Here is a 16,559-nt window from a genome sequence, read left to right as displayed (position 1 = left end):
CAAGTGTCCCCATTCCATGATCGCGGAAGAAAAGATGTCGGATTACCCATTAGAATGGCGGACAATATAATGATTAGTAACTTTACGCCACCACAACTAACTATTCAAGTTGTTGTTGTTATTGTTGTTGGGCAAGCCTTGATCTATCTATACAACGTTCACCGCCCTCCGCCCCCCCCCCTTCCCCCCTCCCGAATTCTTCCCTTCATTATCAAACTGATATTTGGACATACTACGTGGAAAAGCAATGTAAAAAAGAGACGTCTTGGGTACATTAAGAAAAGGAGAAAGAAAATGACACCGCTGTGGTCGATATCAGTACGTTCACGTCTGGATAAATCGCCTTGAGACACAAAAGGCATCGAGCGCTTAGAGCTGTCAGGGAAGTACAGAGTCGCGATGAGGATGGTACATATTCTCTTTCTTGCATTTTGCAGATTTTCTCAGTATGTGATTTAATAAGCAATGTATTCTTCTGTTTTGGCCACTTTCACGAAAGGACTGTTGCAGTATTTGCTTCATCGAACTGTTGCAGTATTTGCTTCATCGGCTTTGTTTCTTCCTATTGCATACATATTTTGACCCCTTCTTCTGTACCCAGTACTATCTGACAAAGAGATAGATCACATTTGACGTACTTAAATCATCTCACTCATTGCACAATTCGACACCTCACATTTTGCACCTGTTCTAGTGTTTTCGTCAGGTTGTGAACGTCTGCCTTCAGCTTGTTACGCGTGAAACCGGTCTCAAATAGTTGTTATTGATGCCACTAAGTGAGTAATATGTGTCTAAGTCATATAAATATTAATAGAGAAATTTACAAATATGCCTAAGCGATGCAAACACCCTTTTGTTGCGCAGATGATTGGCATAGCCGCCTTCATCAACTCGTAAACACTGATATGAAATTATGCACTGCCTGAACTCGAGCGAACTTTCACCTCACGATCCTACTCATATGATCTGGCTGGATGCCAGGAAAGTAGTGTAGCATTAGTTGCACTGGGAAACCAAGAAAGAACGCTGTCGAGCAATGAAATCAGTATTGAGATAGTCAAAAGCATTCTACGCTGATTAGCGAGGCGCCAGTTGAAAGAATTATACACGTAGAAAGCATACAGTGTGTCCTACGAACGGGTTTACACTGTTTGAACTTCAGTAACTTGAACAAAAATACAAAGAATAGGAATTCCAAAGTCACATAGATGGTCACGACATTACTGATGATGTTTCAATGGTGAAGATGATCAAAATGCCTTCCATCTGCAGCTACACAGCGGCTCTGTGTTACGGTTGCCATTGGAATGGATTCACAAGTAGTCACAATCGCCTCCCCCGTGTTATCCACCGTACGTGGTATTATATCTGTACATCTGTGTGGAATCTCAGTACTACCTCTTTGGCCCATCCACCTCTTAAGTAAACGTTTCATCCAAGGATTTTCGCACATCACGGTGATAATGTGACGGTGCATCATCTTGGTGAAAAAAACAGTCTTCATCTCGGTACATTTGGTGAAGAGCCGGTACAATTCGTTCCTGCAACAAGGTGAGTGCTTTACACCTGTCACTGTCCCTGAAGTCCTCTGATAAACGTGCCACACCACGCTGATAACCCAGGAAGATTAACAAAAAATGGTTCAGATGGTTCTGAGCACTATGGGACTTAACATCTGAGGTCATCAGTCCCCTAGAACTTAGAACTACTAACCTAAGGACATCACACACATCCATGCCCGAGGCAAGATTCGAACCTGCGACTATAGCGGTCGCGCAGTTCCAGACTGAAGCGCCTAGAACCACTCTGCCACGAAGATTGACAGCTCGTTCTTCTGCAACAAGGGGATTATCTCTAGCCCATTGTACATAGTTATGGCTACTGATGGTTCCATTCAACTTAAACGCATTAGGTCAAACAGTGACATCAGCCGACTATTCAGTATCGCAAATCAATTCACAAAATTCGAGTCGCCCATCCGGATCGTCGTCATCGATCGCGTGAAGCAACCTAGGAATGTAGGATTTCCACTCTACTTATTTTAAAATGCGGCACACACTTGATTTACTTACACCTGATTCATTCACAGCTTGCCGTGTAGACTTTTTTGGAGATCTTGTGAAGGCCTGTGCCACTGACTTAACTCCTCTTTCGTCCGCTACTGATATCTTCCTGCCACGCTGTCCATTCTTCAGATCACGCACATTTCCTTCCATCTCAAATCTGTCGCATAGCTTCGTTATTGTTACACGTGACACTGGGGCAGTACCAAACTCTGCCCGCCTTCATCTCTGCACATCTGTCGTGTTTTCCTGTACCCAGTCAACTGTAAAACCCACTTTCTTTTCTTCAAGGACAAGTTTTCAGCCATTTTCTTATTTACCTGCAGTTTATAGCAACTGAAGTCCCCCCCGATAGCTGAGTGGTCAGGGTGACGGATTGCCGTCCTACGGGCCCGGGTTCGATTTACGATGGGGTCGGGGATTTTCTCCGCGCAAGGACTGGGTGTGGTGCTGCCTTCATCATTTCATCCTCATCTGGCGCTCAGGTCGCCCAATGTGGGTCGAATGTAATAAGACCTGCACCAAGGCGGCCGGAACTTCCCTGCAAGGGCCTCCCGTCCAATGACGCCTAACACCGATTTTCCATTTTTTTCTAGAGATTTGTCATGAGAGCACCACATAATCACAATTGGATCAGGTTGTCATTAAAACGTTTTCAGTTATCAAAGTTCAAACAATGTAAACTCCTTTGTGAGACACCCTGTATCTGAAACTTCTTGGCAGATTAAAACTGTGTGCTGGACCGAGACTCGAATTCCAGACCTTTGCCTCTCGCGGGCAAGTGCTCTACCAATTGAGCTACCCAAGCACGACTCACGACCCCTCCTCACAGCTTCAGTTCTGCTAGTACCTCGTCTCCCACCTTCCAAACTTCACACGAGCTCTTCTGCGAACCTTGCAGAACTAGCACTCCTGGAAGAAAGGATATTGCCCTATATCTGTGTGTAAACTGAAACAGTTCACATATAGCGTGTATCAGAATCAGTTTTCCTCACACATAAGGAAAAACTGCGACACAGACACGTGACCGAAAAATCTTCGTTTGTAAAAGTATTTCTTTTAGAAGCTGTGTTGAAAGTGCTAGCCATTAACGTCCCGGGGAGCCGAGAGAATAAGGCTACAAGAATTTACGATCCTCCAGTAAGAGTGTTCCCACGCGTGGTCACGCGAGATGACGTAGCTGCAACAGGCCGCACCGGACCTATTACGTTGTGATGGACTCCGTGCTGGGGACTCTCACTTCCAAATCGTTCCCTTATCACCACGTTACACCACTCGCAACTAAGTGCGACATCTACGTGCGTATGAAACGTTTCAGATTTTGCTGTTTCACCGTTGCAGGCGGGGCAAATGAACGTAAATAATATTTACGAGCAGATATTTTGAGCAGTATGCATCTCAGTGACATATAGATGCTCGGCCGTTAACGTGGTTGTCATGGATTTTTCCGTATGCAGGTCAACTAGAACAGAGTCTACTTCACTTCGAAAGGACGGCTGAGAAACTAGTTAAACATGAAGTGATGCCTGTGGCTCTTACACACATGTAAATAAGCCCTGCCGATATGAGGAAATCCAAGTGAAAGTAGAAGTCATGCGCTCACCCACACTGTGGCCTTTGGCGGCGCCGACCTGCGTCGCAGCCTCACCTTTCGAATCTCGAAAGAGTCGTGTGTTTGTCTACTTGAGGAGGCTGTCAACATTTTGACCGATGTCACTTACATTGTCACAAGTGCGGCACGAATCAGAGCGGTATTCATGTGACTGAAGCTGCGAGAAACTCGCGTGAAGTCACACTTTTTCTTCTTGTAATGCTATAAAGACGAGACGAGGAAGCTCGTTCTATTGTGCGTATGACGTGCGTTATTTGCAAAGCAGCAATGCAAAGGCTGCGCAACAGACGTGCTGAACACGTATAGGTACAGATGCGTGACTTCGGATTGTCCATGTAGCACACTCATTTATAAGACAGTACTGGAGAATTGACTGAAAACGTGTATTTCTTTTCTCGTACCAGTTTTGCTCTAAAATGAGTTTAATATCCTTTGTTTTTACCGAGCCATATACCGTGTCGATCCTTTGCGACAAGTTGCAACTGCGCGCTGGTCGTGCATTCACGGCCAGTGTTCTTCCACGAGCCAGCCGCGGTGACCGAGCGATTCTAGCCACTTCAGTCTGGAACCGTGCGACTGCTATGGTCGCAGGTTCGAATCCTGCCTCGGGCATGGATATGTGTGATGTCCTTAGGTTAGTTAGGTTTAAGTAGGGGACTGATGATCTCAGATGTTAAGTCCCATAGTGCGTAGACCCATTTGAACCATTATTTTTGTTCTTACACGAAGATGTCTTAATGGCCCGATTCAATAGCGCCTACATGCAACAAGCGGTACATTTCCCTTCGTGATGACACTAGTTTTAATCTATCGCAACTAATCCTTTCTGTGTAGCCCGCAGTTCCAGTGACGAACCCTTTAATTTCGACATGGAAAAGTAGTATTGACGACGGCAGTTTCAAAGACCTAGACATGTCATTAGATTGCGTGTCATATTTCTGCACTCTGTCACCACAGGAAAAACAGCTTTGTTTCAAAAATGGTTCAAATGGCTCTGAGCACTATGGGACATAACATCTAAGGTCATCAGTCCCCTAGAACTTAGAACTACTTAAACCTAACTAACCTAAGGGCATCACACACATCCATGCCCCAGGCAGGATTCGAACCTCTGACCGTAGCGGTCACGGGGTTCCAGACTGAAGCGCCTAGAACCTCACGGCCACACCGGCCGGCCTTTGTTTCAGTATGCTACTTACGAGAGCGAAATATAGGTGGAGATCAGAAAGTTTCTGTTCGAAGGCCGTACAGTCCGGAATCGGTATTCCAACTAGGCGAAATCGCTGTGAGCATTGACGCATAAGGTTGCCGGCCGGGGTGGACGAGCGGTTCTAGGCGCTACAGTCTGGAACCGCGCGACCGCTACGGTCGCAAGTTCGAGTCCTGCCTTGGGCATAGATGTGTGTGATGTCCTTAGGTTAGTTAGATATCATGAATAGTTAATGGTCACAATGAATCTGGTAAAGTGTAAGTAGGAATCTTACCAAATTTTCAAAATACAAAAAAACCTCGATGCTAAAATACTGTTGAAAATACTGACGTATCGCTAATTGTCTATAAAACTGGTCCTCCAAGTGATTGCATTGAAATGAATTAAGTGGCAAACCGAAAGAAGGCTTTGCTTATGGAAGAAAGTACTAAGTAGAGTTGTATCACAAACCGAGAGATGGCACTGATTATGGTGAAAAAATTCAGCATGTAGTTATGGTAACAAAATTCAGTCTATACGTATATTGCAAATACAAAGGTCATTATACATCTCTCAGTTAAACTTATTTACAAAGGCATACAGCAGGATGCAAATGCAAGAAGTACAGTGATGAAATGAGTAAGATTACTTTACACTGTTCTTTCACATTGAGGTGACAGCATAGTACCTTCTCTGTCGCTCACGTTTCTCCGTCACAGAAAACCACACAAAGCATTATTACACCCTGAGCGATTCGCATGTTTTCGTATCCACATGCTGCTTCGTAACTTTCGACCTATTCGCTTCTGTACCTGGGTTCCCTGCCTGAAGGTAATTCGTTTGCGTTTGTACATTACCCCTAAATGTACACATCGTCGTCGTAGTAACATCCAGTAAGTGTGATGTAGACATGGTCCCGTGACATTTCGCTCGAGGTTGGTTCCTGCGAAAAATGTGAGGACTGGAGCGGTAACCCGCGATGAAAAATTGTGTTGAACTTTCAGCACCAAATCCCTTATGGCAGCGTACCTTATGGTTTCCAGGGCACAGCTTTATTTGACCAGCATGCAGCCAGTACTGGTGACGACGCGTTCAGTATTACTGTCGGTAGCCCCCTCTCTGTTGTTAAACACTCCGCCTTGGCCCTCATGCTGCGTGTATCCTCTCGCTAATCAAGTTCGCAGCGCCCGCATGCAGGCTATGTGCCCTTCGCAGGGTATCTTATCGCATTTGTGACGACTCGCAGCTGACGCATCGGAACCGCAAGCCCGGGCTATCTCTACTCTGTAGTTTCCTCCAAAGTGCTCTTACTGTAAACCCCACTGAATCACACCGACAGTTTGTGTCAAAACTGTTCTGCAGAACCCACTCCCAGACAATGAATGCCGTTGATTTCCTAGCGAGTTAATAAACCGTGCATGGCATAAAGACCGAGTGCGCAATGTGTTTTCACAGTCCATTAAATACTACATTGACGTCTCGAAATTATTACGTACCGGAATTAACAGGGCTCGGAGCTATTACGCCTCGTAATTATGCACTCGATATCTGAAGTCTGTCTCTAGAGGTCAGTGTCTCCGTGACTCATTTTAAGTGACGCCTTCTGTTGTTTTCATTTCCGTGTTATCTCGCGACCACGTGGAGTACCTCAAAATGTTAGATGTTTTAAACGAATATACTGTTACGTGAGCGGTTTACGTTTACATATACGTCATGCTTAGTTCACATTAACACTTTGGCTGTACGGCGTTCTGAAAAAGAAACACCTATTCTTAGGCACAAGTCACAAGTCTTCTCTGAACGAAAAGAAGTTATCAACAAAAAAGAATCAGAACCTATCCATATTACTAATTCCCGTATTAAAATGTTAAAGTTTTTTGATTTTGTCAAATTTCTTTGAGCAAAGTACTTCGCTGGAACTTATACTGTCGTTAAATTTTTTGTCGTGAGTACTGGAGTGCGAATGCTGAACAGTTAATCGTCTCTGTAGCAGTATTTAATGTAATATTTGAGGGATCATGTCAAGGATTGCGCAGCCCATTCCGCCGCTGGTTCGAGTCCTCCCTCGGGCATGCGTGTGTGTGTTGTTCTTAGCATAAGTTAGTTTAAGCTAATTTAAGTAGTGTATAAGTCTAGAGACTGATGACCTCAGGAGGTTTGTCCCTTAGCAATTCACACACATTTGAACATTTGGATGTAATATTGGCAGGGGGCGCATTGTTAAGAAGAAAGAAAAAAAGAAACGAAAGTATGTGAAACCATGGACAGCGAGAAGAGAAGTACGAGGGGTTCACTGGAATTTGCTTCGTGAGCTACTGTTCGAGTATGTAAAGAGCTAAGAATGTGACAATGGACGAACAAACCTTTTAATTTGCGCTTATGAAAGTTGCTCTTCGTATTTAGAACAAGATGCTCATTTAACGGGATTTCTGCTAAAGATCGTTTCTCAGCTAAGGTAAGATTTTTAGCAACAGACGAAATCTAGTCGAGCTTGCAATATAGTACTCGTATTCCACCGTGTACCATTTCGTGTCTTGTTCCAAAAACCTGTGAATCAATGAAAAACACTTAAGGAAGAACTTATGAAGGTTAGGTTACATTATTTAAAGTAACAAATAAATACATTTATTCCACTTATGTGCTGCGTATCGACAACACTTTTATTTTCACTTTGCCAGAGACACCATGCTTTACTAAATTTCATCGTTATGTCGTCCACAGTTCAGCCACTTCGAATACAGCTATTTCTTAATAACAGCCTACCCGCTTATTGCAGTTGTTGTGACCGATGTGTTCGGTTTTACGAAGAATGTGCCATTTTTCATACTTTGAAACTTTCAGTGTAGTGCTAGCCGCACACCAAATAAACTTTGAAGTCATTTTACAGGTAAAAATCAGCTGAAGCGAGTCGAACGAGTATCCAATACAGCGGTCTTTGATCAAAGTTAGGCCCCTGCTCTAACTCTGAACAAAGATCTTTAATGAAAGATATCTTAGTACACTGTCGAAGGTTTGACCAAAGGGCTTTGATCAAAGATGTTTGTCAAAGAAATTCGACATTTTAATACGGGCCTAAGCTACTACCAGGAACCAAGGACCCGGTACCACATCCAGGCTTCCTACCTAATATGTGGGGAACAAAAACTTGATTTTCAATAGTTCGCATAATTAATGCCCGAGATTAAAAATTTTAAATCTGCGATCGTGTACCCATTAAGAGATATACTCTTATGTTAAAAGTATAACGCAGTGAGGCAAGTATTACAGTAAGAAACTGTGAGTTTTTCTTGAGGCAGCATCGCTGATGGTGCACATATACCCGTGCTTTATTCATCCAGTAGTTGAGAATTAGAGTACTCAGAGACTTCCAACACAGTTGACACAAAATTTCAAACCTTTACGAAACTTTTTCTTGCTCACACCCCTCCCCCACGCACATACACACAATGATAAAGGGAAAAAAGTTTATCGTTATTACGTTTTCGCTGTTCATGCAATATAACTTGTCAGACATGAAGTTTTAATTTAATAATTCTTTGGTACTAACTCTATTCGTAAAAAAATTTTCAGACAGTGCCTACGTGTATCATTGAACGTTGCCGCAAAATTATGTCACTGTGTGACACATAGTTCAGGAGATATGACGTATAAATAATTGAATGATTGAGAACTGATTTTGCTTAAAATGGAGGACAAATTACCCACACTACATTACCCACGGTTTCATAAAGAGAGCACTTACAGCATAATTTGGTACATTTCCTGAACTTTCCTTCGCTTTCAAGCTTAAAGTCAAATATTTACCACAGTAGCTCAGTTGTAAAGAAATCAGACGTTTGGAACTGTTTTATACATGGCACTTCGTTTCTTTAAAGAATCCGGGTTTCACTGGTAATTCGCTAAAGAGGCTATGGAATATTTTCTGGATGCATAACTTGCTCCTTTCTCTGACCGAGAAGGTGAAGTCGCCAACAGCACAAGTAATTTTTTATTGTTATCTATGAACGTTACCGTTTGCATCGACAGTGTGACCATTTGCGAACAATAAGCTTCGTAAAGAAGTAAATAGAGAGTAGAGCCGCAGTTCATGCCTAGCTGCTCTGACTGTTTGGTACAGGGCAACTGATGTACGTAGTATTACACGCTTCTGTAAGTATGCTGTAGCATCTGGTAGTTTCATAACTTTGAGCTCACTTAAAACAGATAGGTGCAAGTAGACAATACGTAGCACTTTCACATATTCTCTTATTCACTATTAACAATGAAAGGACGTACCTTTACTCGGTCTCGTAATGTTGTTCTTGTTCTTGTTGTTGTTATCTTCATCCTGAAGACCTTGTTTTCCTTGTTTCCACGCTTGTATAACATGTGCAATCCTCTTCATCTCTCTATAACTACTGCAACATACTTCTGTAGTCAAACGCGGGTTTCCTTCCACAATTTTTAGGCCCCATTTACCCCTGCAGTAGTAAACTCACTATTCCTTTTGCCCCAGAACAAGTCTTATTAATATAGCTCTCCTTTAAATCAAATGGGGACATAAGTTTTTTGTAATATTCATCTCTTTTGTTTTGCATCAACCAAAAAAAAAAAAAAAACAATCCAGTGGAAAGAAATTAAGCAGTTTGTACACTCTTCTGTATCTTCGTGCAGAAGTCACAAGACCTGGACATAGGGCGTAAGCGACCTGAAAGTCCAGAGGGAACCATTGTTTACGTTGTGAGTACGGAATTGTGAGTGTGGAACCAACCAAAAGTTTGTATAATATTTTACAGAATTAAAAAAAGGAGACCCACTGATGATGACTCATTGGTGTCGAAATATGTTTGAGTAAAGAGAAGAAAAGAAAAAAGAAAAACATTGTGTTTTGCAGAAGGGGGAATTCTTCTAAAAATCCCAAACTTAATTCACATACACGCAAAAATGCCATCAGGAGCTTTTAGAAATGATTATTGTCTCTCTGGTGTTGGAAACATGCACGAATAGGAGCGGCCGATTGAGAGTACAGCGTCGCAGTACAAACAAGCTACTGTTTGGCCACGATTCTGTCTGGCATTCGGCTGAAATCGAAAAGCGGTCACGTGACGTCCTTCGCACTTGTGGTGTGATCTTCGTCTTGGCTAACAAATTTACGAAAGCCTTGTTACCGAATCGATCGCAACTAAATATTTGTGACATGCAAGACTATAAATATGATTGCTGCTCATTTCATTCGCAGCTGTGCTCTTAGCTTCCTGCCCAACCAAATCCTCGAAAATAGCGTCATATTCTGAATAAACAGCAAAGTGTTGGTGACAAGCAAGACTATACACATGATTGCCCTTCGTATTACTCGCAGCACTTAAAGCTGCCTAAGCACACCGTCGGAAATCGCAACATATTTAAAAAAAATCAAATCTTTGTGACAAGAAGGAATATAAATGTCAGCGTTGGTTATTTCATTCGCAGCAGTTTCATCTTAATTTCTTTAATCACACAGATGTCACAAACCGGAAAGAACTCATTACTGACAGAGCACACTCTTGTACACTCGGTGATTAAAAATTACTATTACATGCTTCTAGGGGCTGTAGAGGGGATTTTGTAGATAAAGTTTTGATAAAGAACCTGGTCCCGGCGGAGGTTCCAGTCCTCCCTCGGGCATGGGTGTGTGTGTTTGTCCTTAGGATAATTTAGGTTAAGTAGTGTGTAAGCTTAGGGACTGATGACCTTAGCAGTTAAGTCCCATAAGATTTTACACACATTTGAACATTTTGATAAGGAACCCATATCCGTAAAAATAACGTTTGTATGTAAAATCAGTTTGAGGATCCGATCACTTTCAAATCTCCTGCTTCACAGTACGCACACAGCAGAGACACACAGCTGTGTGCTTTAGGAGCACAAGGCATGGACAATGTTTCGAGTTCTCTTCTGTGTGACGGAGGGCGTCGTCTTCAAACTCGAGAGTAACGCGTCTGCAGAGCAGCACAGCCAGCCCTCCGGTTTTCGAACGTACCAGTTTGCCAGAGCTGTTGTTTTAGTCGGTAGGAGATGTTATTTAACGTCATCATTACAACAGGGACTGATGACGGCTCCTTGCTCTCAGCTTGTGTGCGTACCATGAAGCGGGAGATCTGAAAGTGATACGATCAAACGGTACTTTCCCGGGCATGGGTTCCTTATCAAAGCTTCATCCGTTATGTCATCTGTACAACCTCTAGAAGCTTGCAATAGGAATTTCGAATCACCCTGCATAAATAAAATCGAATATTGCAGAACATACTTCCGTTACATGAATAAGAAGCTCCCAGAATGTGTTACAAAAGCGGACACGAACCTACGACCTTCAGCTGTACAACGTCATCTCTCTTAACTACAGAAGTAATGCTTTAAAATTTTTCATAATGAATTTTCTTAGGTCTTTTACAGACGATATGCGATTGACATTTCACTATAAATGATCGCACCTAGAGTGATAAATCTTAATCGCATCTTTGCCTTAAAACGGCGCACTGTCATACTACGGAAACAACCAAAATATTATTCACCAAGCATGGCGTCTCAGATGCAGCGAGCGAAGGACATAACGTGACCGCTTTCCTATTTCAGCCGAATCCCAGGTGCACTTCCCATTTCGAGTCACACGCTGTTGAGCAGCGCAGGTTAAATCCAATAGGCTCGTGGTGTATGGCTGTGAGAGCGGCGCGTTTTTTCTGCCGCAGCATTGGCAGAACTGGTCGCTCCGGAAGCCAGACGAGTTTCCTGCCGCAGCTGTCGCTGGCTCGCCGCGCGATCGCCAACCCTACCGCAACACCCTCCCCCTCTTCCACCCCCCCCCTTCCCAACACCGTTTCCCTGTCTGTCTGGCCGGTGCGGCAATCGACACAGCCGAGAGCCTTCATCGCTCCGCACTGAACAGCGCGCAGTGTGACGTCAGAGAGAGGCTACAGAATTAGAACCAAAAGAAGTGAAGCAGCTCCCACTCACCCGCATTTGCGTGGCGCCCTTCACAAAAAAGTTCTACTGCCACCTGTGCGAAAGGATTAGCTTTCTGTCGAGGTTCGCAGGATGTTGGTTTGTGACATCCATACATCTGTTTGTATACACTCACTGATATGATTCCATTTAGGAGATGTTTGAGGAAGTGTAAAATCCCTAAACAGGAATGTCTAGAGGAAAACTGTAAAGATTTAGAAGCATATTTCACAAGGGGAAAGGTGGATACCACTCACAGGAAAATTAAAGAGGCCTTTAAGAAAAAAAAGAGAAGCATCTGTATGAATATCGGGAGGCCAAATGGCTCTGAGCACTACGAGACTTAACTTCTGAGGTCATCAGTCCCCTAGAACTTAGAACTACTTAAACCTAACTAACCTAAGGACATCACACACATCCATGCCCGACGCAGGATTCGAACATGTGACCGTAGCGGTCGCGCGGTTCCAGACTGTAGCGCCTAGAACCGCTCGGCCGCCTCGGCCGGCACGGGAGGTCAGATGGAAAGCCAGTACTAAGCGAAGAAGGGGAAACTGAAGGATGGAAGGAGTACATATAGGATCTGTACAAGGGAGATGAACTTCAAGGCAATATCACAGAAAGCGAAGAGGGTGTAGATGAAGATGAGGCTGGAGGTATAATACCACGTGAAAAATTTGATAGAACACTGAAAGAAAAATGCCCCTATAGCAGGCGACATTCCGTCACACCTACTGATAGCCTTAGAAGAGCCAGCCAAGACAAAACCACTCCATCTGATGTACAAGATGTATGGGACAGACGAAACACCCTCAGAATTAAAGAAAAATGTAATAATTCCAATGCAAAACAAGCAGATGCTGACAGGTGTAAATATTACCGAACTATCAGTTTAATAAATCACGGCTGCAAAATACTAGCAAAAATTCCTTGCAGAAAATTGGAGAAACTGGTAAGAGACGATCACTGGGAAGATCAGTTTGGATTCCGGGGAAATGTGGGAACACGCGAGGCAATACTGATCCTACCACTTCTCTTAGAATGTAGTTGAAGGAAAGACAAAAGAGTTTGAGATTGTTGACTGGAATACTCGTTTTGAAATTCTGGAGGTAGCAGCGGTAAACAGGTGTAAAACTGCATGTACAGAAACCAGATGGCAATTATAAGAGGCAAGGGGCATGAAAGGGAAGCAGAGGTTGGGAAGGAACTGAGGCACGGTAGTAGTATATGCCCAATGCTATTCAATCTACACACTGAGCCAGCAGTAAAGGAAATGTAGAAAAATTTGGAGTAGGAATTAAAGTTCAAGGAGAAGGAATAAAAACTTTGAGGTTCGTCGATGACACTGTAAATCTGTGAGAGACAGTTAAGAACTCGGAGTAGCAGTTGAATGGAATGGACTGTGACTAGAAAGGAGGATGTAAGATGAAAATCAACAAAACCAAAGCTAGGATAATGGAATGTAGTAGAAATAAATCAGGTTATGCTGAGGGAATAAGATTAGGAAACGAGACACTAAAAGCAGTAGATAAGGTTTGCTATATAACTGATGAAGGCAGATGTAGGCATGATATAAATTGTAGAATGGCAAGAAAACCATTTCAGAAGAAAAGAAATTTAACATCGAATTCAGATTTAAATGCAGAAACTAGAAAGTATTTTCTGAAGGTATTTGTCTGGAGAGCAGCCATGTCTAGAAGTGAAACGGACGATAAACAGTTCAGTCAAGAAGAGAATAGAGGCTTTTGAAATGCGGTGCTACAGAACAATGCTGAAGATTAGGTGGGTAGAGAGTGTAGCAAATGAGGAGGTACTAATAGAATTGGGGAGACAAGAAATGTGTGGCACAGTTGACTGGAAGAAGGTGTCGGTTGGTTGGACACATTCTGAGGCATCAAGGGATGACCAGTTTAGTATTGGAGAGAAGTGTGGGAGGTAAAAATCGTATAGGGAGGCCAAAAGATGAATACAGTAAGCAGATTCAGAAGAATGTAGGCTGCAGTAGTTATTCGGAGATGAAGACGCTTGCACAGGATACAGAAGCATGGAGACCTGCATCATGCCAATCTCGGACTGAATATCATTACCACAACAGGAAAACCAAAAATTTTGATTGGTAGAGTTTTTAAGGAGTAGGAAAACAGTGCCACAGCGTGCACCGTGGGGAAAACTAACCTCTGCGACAGTCTAGAGGGGCAGGCGAATTTGTGTTGCCAGCAGCGATAGTTGATGCACAGGTGTAGGGATATGTTAGTAGCAGCTGCGCTAATGCTGTGTCTGGGCGCTGACAATGCTGCACTGTCCTCGTTTTTGAAACAAGCCTAGGTTATCATCAGATTGCTTACTTTGATCACATAATCTGGCATGGACGACCTGTCTTGCTTAATGATAAATTACGAACACAAATCTTCTTCATGAATCAGTCTGTTAGTGAAAGCCGTATGAAAATCCATACAGTAGTTGCTGAGATTAGCCTGCAGATAAGGACAGAAACAACTGTCCGAGGCTTGAAATCATACATGCATAGATACAAGAGTGCGCTGAAAGCTGACACCTCCGCATTTTATGTGTGAAAACTCTGAAAGCTTTTTAATTAAAACAAACGTTATTAACATGTCTACATATTTGCAGCCTTCTGGCGCTAGAGCGCTCCGTATTGTAGCGTGTAACATGGCGGTGTGTAACGTAACTATGTCGGCGCGTGAGATACAGCATGCAATAATCGTGTTTCGAATTCGAAAAGTTCGTCCATACATGGAGCACTGTCTCCTTCAGCACGACAATGCCTGACCACTACCGAGCACTGCGACATTCCAACAATCCGACGGCTTGGGTTCATTGTCATCGACCATCCTCCATACAGTCCCGACATTGTCCCTTCCGATTTTTATCTGTTTCCAAAACTCAAAGATTACCATCGAGGACTTCACTTTGATAGTGATGAAGCGGCGCAACCAGAGGTGAGACTGTGGCTACGTCAACAAAGTCAAGTACGCTACAGTGGCGGTGGAGGTTGGTAGTAAAGAGGAATTAGGGGCGGGCCGCATCAGACAAACAAAAAGTTATCTTCATTTCCTCATGAAACATAATTTGCAGCTAGGCATTCACAGAAAACGTAACTGCCAAGCAGCACAGTGGGCCAGTTACGTGGCGACAGCGATGCGAACACGAAACCGCAAAATCCAACCTTTGCGGTTGTGCATCGCGGAAGAGACAGTTTCTCCGCGAACGCCTGCTTGGCAAACCAGCTCCGGTTTCAGTATGACGTCGCCTCTAGCTGGGTCTTATATGGCTGCAGACGCCGCTGTTTTTGCACGTGACGACTTCGGAACTGCTACCACTTCCCTTCGGACCCGCTGGCCACTGACACACCGGACTCTTCGCGAAAGTTCTTCCCCGTTGTAGAGCACGTCATCCGCTATAGGCGAGAGAGGGCAATAAATTTAAGCACGTGATCGTATTTGTATTTTGCAAAGACTGTACTCAGAGAGTTTACATAAAAAGACTATTAGTCAATTCAGGGACTTTGCAACAAACTCGAAACTAAGGACAACAACAAATGTTTTTGCTGACGTTCACCACTGTTCGATGTTTGTTTAGGAATGTTTGGGTATAAATAGGGCTGACAAAGACACAAGCAAAAGGGTTCCAACTTGCCTAAATGTTTTCAAAGTTGTACCGATGACCTGTTTTGTTTGGAAACACACACACAGTAATATCTTGTACAATCAGCAAAGAAACGCCAAAACGTGGTCAGATGTGTGAATACGTGGGTTAAAAAACGTTACATACCCTCTCATTTCCCACGCCGCGTTTACAGTAAATGATACGAGTTCAATAAATGATAAAGACTTCTGAAACATATATTAGCATTCACAAAGGTCACGAAAGGAATATGTAACAGTTAGGTGCAAAACCAAAACCAAAAATGGGCCCTGGTCTAACGCTTGCAACCTGAAACGTAAATTGGCGACACATAACAACTATAAAGCACATGCTAAGGAATCATGGTAAATTGCCAGCCGTTCTAGTCCGAGTTAGAGCATTCAGTATTACGAAGTTGGTGCTACTAAGGAGGAGGCGTGAATGGTATAACAATTTCGTGCTCCAAGCACAGCGCATAACAAGAATACTTTCTCCGAGCATTCGTGAATGCACTCTCTGGCAACCAGTATGAGAGGACTTTTATTATGTGATAGTTGATTATTTGATAATGATTTGTCAAAGTGTACAGGGCCACTGTGTTCGCGATGTACAGATACTTTGCGTAAGTACGCGTTTGTGTTTCTGTATACTTGTATATTCCGTATAGTAATTAAAGGTACTTTTTAGTGCTTTGTTACTTCCCCTTACAATGGTGTCAAGCGTCAGTCACTTATTTTTATCTGTGTCTTTTTTAAACGGTAATTAATACTAAGAGTAATGATGTTTAGTGCCATACAGATTATTTACCAATTATGAATTAAAAACTAATGACGGTTAACCACACTACACGAGTATTGATCACATAAACATGTTAGCAACGTTTGAACTTATACAAACAATTGACATTAGTACTGAAATTGTCCAGATGTAACGGATACATCATCACCATCACTTACTTCGTGGAGTAAGTTGGGAAGGTGTACACAACTGTGTTCATATGTAGGAACAGTGGATCTGGGCACGTATAGATCTTGAAACATTTCTCTGGCAGATTTCTTGACCTAGATTCTTATAGTCATGTTCTATTTGATCT

At 43.0% G+C, this 16,559-nt stretch overlaps 1 protein-coding gene across 1 annotated transcript in view; it reads left to right on the top strand.

The window, feature by feature from the left end:
• Window positions 1-16,559, top strand: part of LOC124623176 — a 360,877-nt gene that overhangs the window by 115,805 nt on the left and 228,513 nt on the right. The gene's annotated exons all lie outside the window — the stretch shown is intronic.

This window comes from Schistocerca americana, chromosome 7 (genome assembly GCF_021461395.2).
Source record: "Schistocerca americana isolate TAMUIC-IGC-003095 chromosome 7, iqSchAmer2.1, whole genome shotgun sequence".
Lineage (NCBI taxonomy): Eukaryota > Metazoa > Arthropoda > Insecta > Orthoptera > Acrididae > Schistocerca > Schistocerca americana.
This window is presented reverse-complemented; position numbering and strand designations above follow the sequence as displayed.